We start from the raw sequence: 7,400 nt of genomic DNA, 5'->3' as shown, positions 1-7,400 counted from the left end.
GTAATTTCAAAATCTTTTACCCATTTTAATCTCAATTTATGAATATCTAATTTAAACATCTTACTTTGTAATAATTTATACATTTCAGAAATAATTTTTTACCACCTTCCATTAGCAAAATTTCAAAATTTGATTGTCTTGGTCCAAAATTATTCAATAATAAAGCCTTAACTTGATAATATCAATAAAAGTTATTATTTGGAATTTCATATTTTTCTTTCATTCTTTGAAAAGAAATAAAATAACCAGCTTCATAACAATCTTGTACTGTTTTAATTCCTTTCTGATTCCATATTTTCAAAAACTGATTATTAAGAGTAAAAGGAAAAAGTTTATTCTGATATAAAGGTGTTTTACCTGAAAATTTCCCCTCTGTACCTATCTCAGCATTTATCCTATTCCATAATTCAATTAAATGCCTCAAAATAGGTGGATAATTTTTAACAATTAATAACTTAGTATTCCATTTATAAATAAATTGTGCCATATTTTTCTCGTCAATATTAGTTAACTCAATATTGACGGATTATCCAAATCAACCATTCTATTAATAAACCTCAATTGGGCTCCAAATAAACCTCCAATTCATATTTCTAAGTTAATTTTTGTAAAGAAACCCTAACCATTTTACCTTTTCACAAAAACTTCCTAATTATAGAATTCAAATCTTTAAAAAATTTTGAGGAACTTTACAAGGAATAGATTGAAAAATATACTGAATTCTTAATAAAATGAACCCTACCTATTAATGTTATAGGTAAGTCTTTCCAGCTATTTAAGTCATCTTTAATTTTATAAAATAAAGGTAAATAATTTAATTTATATAAATGATCTAAATTATTATCAATTTTAATACCTAAAATTTGATCTGACCATTAAAATTGAGCAATTTTCTTACATTGAGTAATTACATTTTTTAAAAATTTAATTATATTTCTTACATTTTTACGCCAGCAACTAATGGAAAAATCTCACTTTTATCCCAATTAATATTATAACCTGATATTTGTCCATATTGTTTCAATCTTTAATATAACATTAATGATTCTTGTGGTTGTGTTCAATAAATCAAAACATCATCAGCAAATAAATTAATCTTAAATTCTTCAGAATTAACTCTAATGCCCTTAATATTATCATCCTCTCATCAATTGTGCTAAAGGTTCAATAGCTAATACAAACAGTGCTGGCAACAAAGGGCATCCTTGTCTAGTAGATCCCTTTAATAAAAAAGGCAATGATACTTGGCCATTTGTCACCACTCTGGCAGAAGGGTTTATATATAAAGATTTAATCCAACTAATAAAGATTGGTCCAAACCTCAAATTTTCCAATAATTTAAATAAAAAACCCCATTCTAACGTATCAAATGCCTTTTCAACATCTAATGATAAGACCATTGATAAGTTGGATTTCTTCTGAGAAATATTAATCAAACTAATTAATTTTGCAATATTATCTGCAGAATAACAGTTTTTAATAAATCCAGCCTCATCCAAATGAATTAAACTTGGTAAATAATTTACCAACCTATTTGCTAAAACCTTAGCTACAATTTTATAATCAACATTTAATAAGGAAATAGGTCGATAAGATTCAGTTTTTAATAGATCTTTATCCCATGAAATAAATTTACTATCAACCAAATCTGTATTTATTTTCAAATACTGCTGTATTTGATCTCATAAAATTACAAAATTCAACATTTCTTACACTGAAGAATAAGTAGTATCTATTTTTTCAGAACCTATACATATTATCAAAAGAGAATGATCTGACAATATATTCAGCCCTTATATTCAGCATATTCTATATGACCTTGCAATTGAGCTGATAATAAAAAAAATCTATTCTTGAATAAGAATCATATTGAAAAGAATAAAATGAATGATCCATCTCCTTAGGATTTAATCTTCTCCAAATATCAACTAAAATTCATTTCTTTCATTAATGATAAAATTCATTTTGCCATTTTAGTTTTGGTCACCGTCTTCGGAGATTTATCTAATAATGGATCCAAACAACGATTAAAATTTTCATATACTTGTGGCAAATTACAAAATGAATCTTGAATAAATTTCTCATCAACATCAATATTCATAAGAGTCCAAAATTCCAAATAAATTTGACAGTTTACAATAAGAAAATCTACCAGCTGAATCACTAATAACTGATTCGAACTTAAAAATCAACTTCTTATTAACCAAAATAGCAACACTTCTCACTTTCAAATTGAAAGAAGAAGCTATAACCTGGCCAACCCAATCTCTTTTTAACTTCTGATGTTCCTTCTCAGTCAAATGAGTCTCTTGGAGAAAAGCAATATCTACTTTCATTTTCTTCATATAAGCCAAAACTCTCTTTCTCTTAATTTGATTGTTGAGCCCATTAACATTAAATGTTGCAAAATTCAAATTAGACATTAATATATTTAATACTGTAAACATCAAAAATCCTCCCGCAATGGTGGGACTCCGATCCATGGCTACTCTTCAAAATAAAGTACAGATCCTAAATAGAAAAGAAAGAAAAAAAATAGAAAAGAAAGAAAAAAAAACACTGCTTAAGCGGTACCACCTCCTTCTATTTTACAGGAAGCGACCAACGCCACTATGTGGCCAATGACTTCAGAAGGAAAAATAAGCAAAACCACCTACCCCGAACAGAACAATCAAAAATAAACCAACAGTAATCAAAAGTATTTCAAGTATGGTAAGCTGACTCCAAGTCTCTATTAACTTGATTATCATCAATATCAATTTCAGTCAGTTCATGACCTTCCACCTTCTGTGAACCATTTTTTCTCTTTTCTTGAGCCGACTTCATTCATTGAGAAGATTGAGCTTGACTCTCCTAGTTATTATCAGGCGATGAACTAGCAAATAAAAGAGCATCAACTTCATCAGTAAAAAATTGCGATTTAAATTCTCCATAAAAAACCTTGAGTGTAGCAGGATATCTGAAAGCAAATTTATATCCCTTTTTCCATGAGACAGCTTTGGTGGAGTTAAATTCCTTGCAACGTTTAATAATGGTTTGACTCAGATCTACATTAAAAAATACTCTATTATTCCTGTCCAACAAAGGGGTCTGATGCTTTCTCGCATTCTGTACTGCTTCTCTCAAATCATTTCTTTATCTTGATAACGTAGACACTTAATCAAAATAGAGAGTGGCAGTTGACCGGCAAAAGATTTCTTGCTATTAACTCGATGACCTCTAGCCAACTCCAAATGATTTGGGAAATATTTCTTTCCCAAAACTTCAGGAATCCATTTCTGAAAAAACTGTACCGGATCTGAGCCTTCAAAATCTTCTGGCAAACCCACAATCTTCACATTATTTCTGTGGCTTTGATTTTCCAAAACTTCAATTTTTTTCAACAAGTCATTGCTCTGAACTTCCCAAGCTAGACAAGAGTCTTCAAGCTTGACAACCGTATTTTTACATTGCTCTACATAATCATGATAGCCTTGAAAATATTAAATGTTCTGAAATTTAATCATCACTTTGTCCACCAACTTCACACATTTTGAAACATCAGTCTTAATAGTATGCATTTCTTCTTTTATACTACTAAACCCTGTTTCAAATTGATCTTTAATAGACATAAAACGCTGGCTCATTTGAGTTGATAAAGTCTGAATTTGTTTAGATAATTTTCCAATTGGCTTGATTCATACACATAATAAGGAATTGCAGAAGGCCCAACTTTACCTTCAATCACATGAGGGCCTACCCTGGTACAGCATTGTACCCTTCTCCTCTGTTACTGGTAGGTATCCCGACATTTTCTTCTTCTTCCTTTTCAGTCAATGTGGGTGCTTGCTCGACCTGTCTGTGGGGTCTAGGCCTTTCCCTTGGCAGACCAGGAGAACTGGGCTGCAAGGGTTCACCTCCCCACCCATCCCCCCCCATGGGCAGAGTCGCAGACTGTGTCGCTGCATGTGCAGTTGATCCTGCAGCTCAAGGAGCTGTAATTTTCGCTTTCTAACTCCAGCGCCATCTTTCTCAGTTCCCCAGTGAGGTGGTGTTACCTGGATCTTCGTTGGAGCTTGACGCGATGATCTCGGAGAAAGAGGAATTGATTCTCCAGGCTCCATTTCCAAGGTAGGCTCTAATTCTTCTGTGCTTGCTGCCTGCTTTGAAGACATTTTACACTGTCTGTACTTTAGTTTTCTTCATAATTGCTGTTAACACTAGTTTAAAAAGATTTTAAAGCTGTTTTGTAAAAAAAAATTTAAAATCTGGTTTTAAGTAGTTCTGTCGAGAGAGGTGTCTTCCCACGTCTCCCACCAACGCCATCATGCCACGCCCCTCCCTGCCCCGCCCCCGCTGATCCAATTTACCACATTATCACCCAGATCATTGATATAGACAGCAAACAACAATGGTCCCAGCACTGATCCCTGAGGCACACTACTAGTCACGGGTCTCCAGTCTAAGAAGCAATCATCCACTACCACTCTCTGTCTCCTCCCCTTCAGCTAATTTCGAATCCATTTTATAACCTCTCCATGGATACCTCATGGCTGAAACTTATGAAATAACCTCCCATGTGAGTCCATGTCAAAGCTTTACTAAAGTTGATGTAGACAACTTCTACAGCCTTTCCTTCATTTACTTTCTTGGTTACTTCCTCGAAAAACTCTTTAAGATTTGTTACCACAAAGCCATGCTGACTATCCTTAGACAGCCCTTGGCAATCCAAATACTTGTATGCCCAATCTCTCAGAACACCCTCCAATAATTTACCTACTACAGACGTCAGGCTCACTGGCCTGTAATTTCCTGGTTTACTTTTGGAGCTTTTTTTAAACAATGGAACAACATGAGCTACCCTCTAATCCTCTGGCTGAGGACATTTAAAATGTTTCTGCATGGCCCCTGCAATTTCTACACTCGTTTCCCTCACGGTCCGAGGGAATATCATGTCAGGCCCTTGTGATTTATCTACCTTTATTCACTCTAAGGCAGAAAACACCTCCTCCTCTTTAATCTTCCATGTTCAATGCCACTACTGCTTGTTTCCCTTCCTTCCTTATACACTATGCCATGGCCCTGATGCAATAAAACTGTTCAAGATCTCCCACATCTCGTGAGACTCCACACATAGACGACCACTCTGATCTTCTAGGGGACCAATTTTGTCCCTTACTATCCTTTTACTTTTAACATACTTGCAGAAACTCTTCAGGTTTACCTTCACATTATCTTCCAAAGCAACCTCGTGTCTTCTTTTTGCCTTCCCGATTTCCTTCTTGAGTATTTTCTTACATTTTCTATGCTCTTCTAGTACCTCATTTGCTCCTTGTTGCCTGTACTTGCTATACACCTCCCGCTTTCTCTTTACCAGATTGCTAATATCTCTTTAAATGCATTAAATTAAGAGGAGATACGGTATTAAGTACAAAAAATAGATAATAAACATTTATCATATCCTTTATCCGGAACCCTTGGGGGACAGTGTGTTCCGAATTTTGGATTTTTCTGGATTTTGGAAAGCCTGATTTAAACCCACCTGAATTGTGCTGCCATATCCACCCCCACCCCTTCCAATCGCACTGCCATCTCCCCCCCCCCCGCCCACCCGATTCACGCTGCCGGTCTCTCCCTCCCCCTCACCCGCCCAACTTGCGCTGCCGGTCTCTCACCCACCCCAACCACCCAACTCGCACTGCCAGTCTCCCCCCCCTCGCCCACCTGACTCGCACTGGCGGTCTTTCCCCCCTCAACTGCCAGACTCGTGCTGCCGGTCTCTCCCCTTTGTCCGCCCAACTTGCGTTGCCGCTCTCCTGCCCCTCGACTGCTTGACTCGCACTGCTGGTGTCCCCCCGCCTCGCCTGCCCGACTCACGCTGTCAGTCTCCCCGCACCTTGTCCGCCCGATGCGCGCTGCCGTCTCTCTCCCCAGTTTCCGGATTTTGGAGCTTTCTGGATTTTAGATGTCTAGATAAAGGACTGTGTACCTGTACAAGGGAAAAAAAAGTGGATTACAGTATTAAAAACATTCCCAATGTGATGTTTGGGCTGCTCCTTATTAGTGTAACAAGGGGAGGTTAAAGAGCGTGGTAGTCATTGAAAAAATGGTGTTGGTGTTCAGGCCTGAAGGTTGCAAGAGGTTGTGACCAGGATGATGGCCTCCGTTATGACGTTGACTGATGTTGTAAATATGTTACATGAATATTTGTGCATTGGAGTTCTCACATTAAACTGTAATTGTTCAGTAAGGCAATTCTGTTTTGCCTTGAACAGATCAATATTGATAAAAAAATACCTCTTGAAATTCCAGCAAAGGCTACATTAATGAAAACATTTATTTACATGCTAATATCAAAGTCCTGACAACATTTTCTTATTTTTTGGAATATTGTGGCGGCACGCAACAGGTGAACTGGCTCACCAAGTCGTGGGCAAGCCCGCGGCAGATCTGACTGTGAGAGCTCTGGGTGCAGGGCAAGCCTATAGACTGGCGGCTGATGTCATAAAGGTCTCGGGAGTCATAAAGCATCATCGGGTTCTGAGAGATTTAAGCTCACGCGAGTGTTCTATTAAAGTCAGTTGGTTCAATTCCCTTTCGCTCACTGCATGCCTAGTGTGACTACATTGGTGACCCCGACGGTCCAAACAACATTTGGACCCAACAATAACTGACCCAAGCACACAGAATGCAGTTTCACTGAAACTGCCAACTTTCTGGACCTCACAGCCACAGGTCAGGTTTGAACAGACCAAAGCCCAATTCCAGATCAGGCAAATCATCTTGGACACCTCAAAGGGCTACTATGTGGTTGGTTCACTCGACCAGGAAACAGCAGGCCGCATCATCGACTTCCCTCACCAAGGACCAGATGTGGACAGGTATGAAACAATGAAGGTGATTCTGATCCATACTTTTGGCCTCTCCCACATGGATGGCCTAGGTGACTGCATGCCATTGGCCTTAATGAACAAGATGCTGGTACTAGCAGACAGCCATAAGCCATGTTTACTGTTTGAACAAGTCTTTCTCAAGCAGATGCCAGAAGATATCTGCCTCCTCGTCGCTGATGATGATTTCAGTCGCCCACGCAGGGTAGCAATTCCGCGCAGATATCCTATGGCGCACTAAGCAGCATGGTGAGGCCTCCACCGACTAAGTAGCTGCATCACGTCCTAAGACCCGGGCCTTCCCCACCCCACCAATGAAGTCAGTGATGCCTGCAGTAGGGAGTGACCCCAGTTCGGACCGTTGGTATTTTTACCACCAAAAGTGGGGCTCAAGACCCCACCTTTACCGCCGACCCTGTTCTTTTCTGGGAAACACTAGGGCCGGATATTGATAATGGCTATGATGGCCTCCTTTACTTATGAGACTGATACTCCGGGCGAAAGTTGCTGTACACACAAGGGAGGAGGTTA

General features: G+C 38.2%; 1 long non-coding RNA gene across 1 annotated transcript; it reads right to left on the bottom strand.

Annotated features, from left to right (window-relative positions):
- Positions 1 to 1,753: 1,753 nt before the first annotated feature.
- On the bottom strand, positions 1,754 to 6,447 carry LOC138740242 (uncharacterized). Its single transcript, XR_011342761.1, has 4 exons — positions 6,403 to 6,447; positions 5,857 to 5,968; positions 4,038 to 4,139; positions 1,754 to 2,875 (listed from the first exon to the last, which is right to left on the bottom strand). It is a non-coding gene; the product is annotated as an uncharacterized lncRNA (long non-coding RNA).
- Between the last annotated feature and the right edge of the window lie 953 nt (positions 6,448 to 7,400).

The sequence above is a fragment of the Narcine bancroftii genome, chromosome 8, assembly GCF_036971445.1.
Source record: "Narcine bancroftii isolate sNarBan1 chromosome 8, sNarBan1.hap1, whole genome shotgun sequence".
In the NCBI taxonomy this organism is placed as follows: Eukaryota; Metazoa; Chordata; class Chondrichthyes; order Torpediniformes; family Narcinidae; genus Narcine; species Narcine bancroftii.
This window is presented reverse-complemented; position numbering and strand designations above follow the sequence as displayed.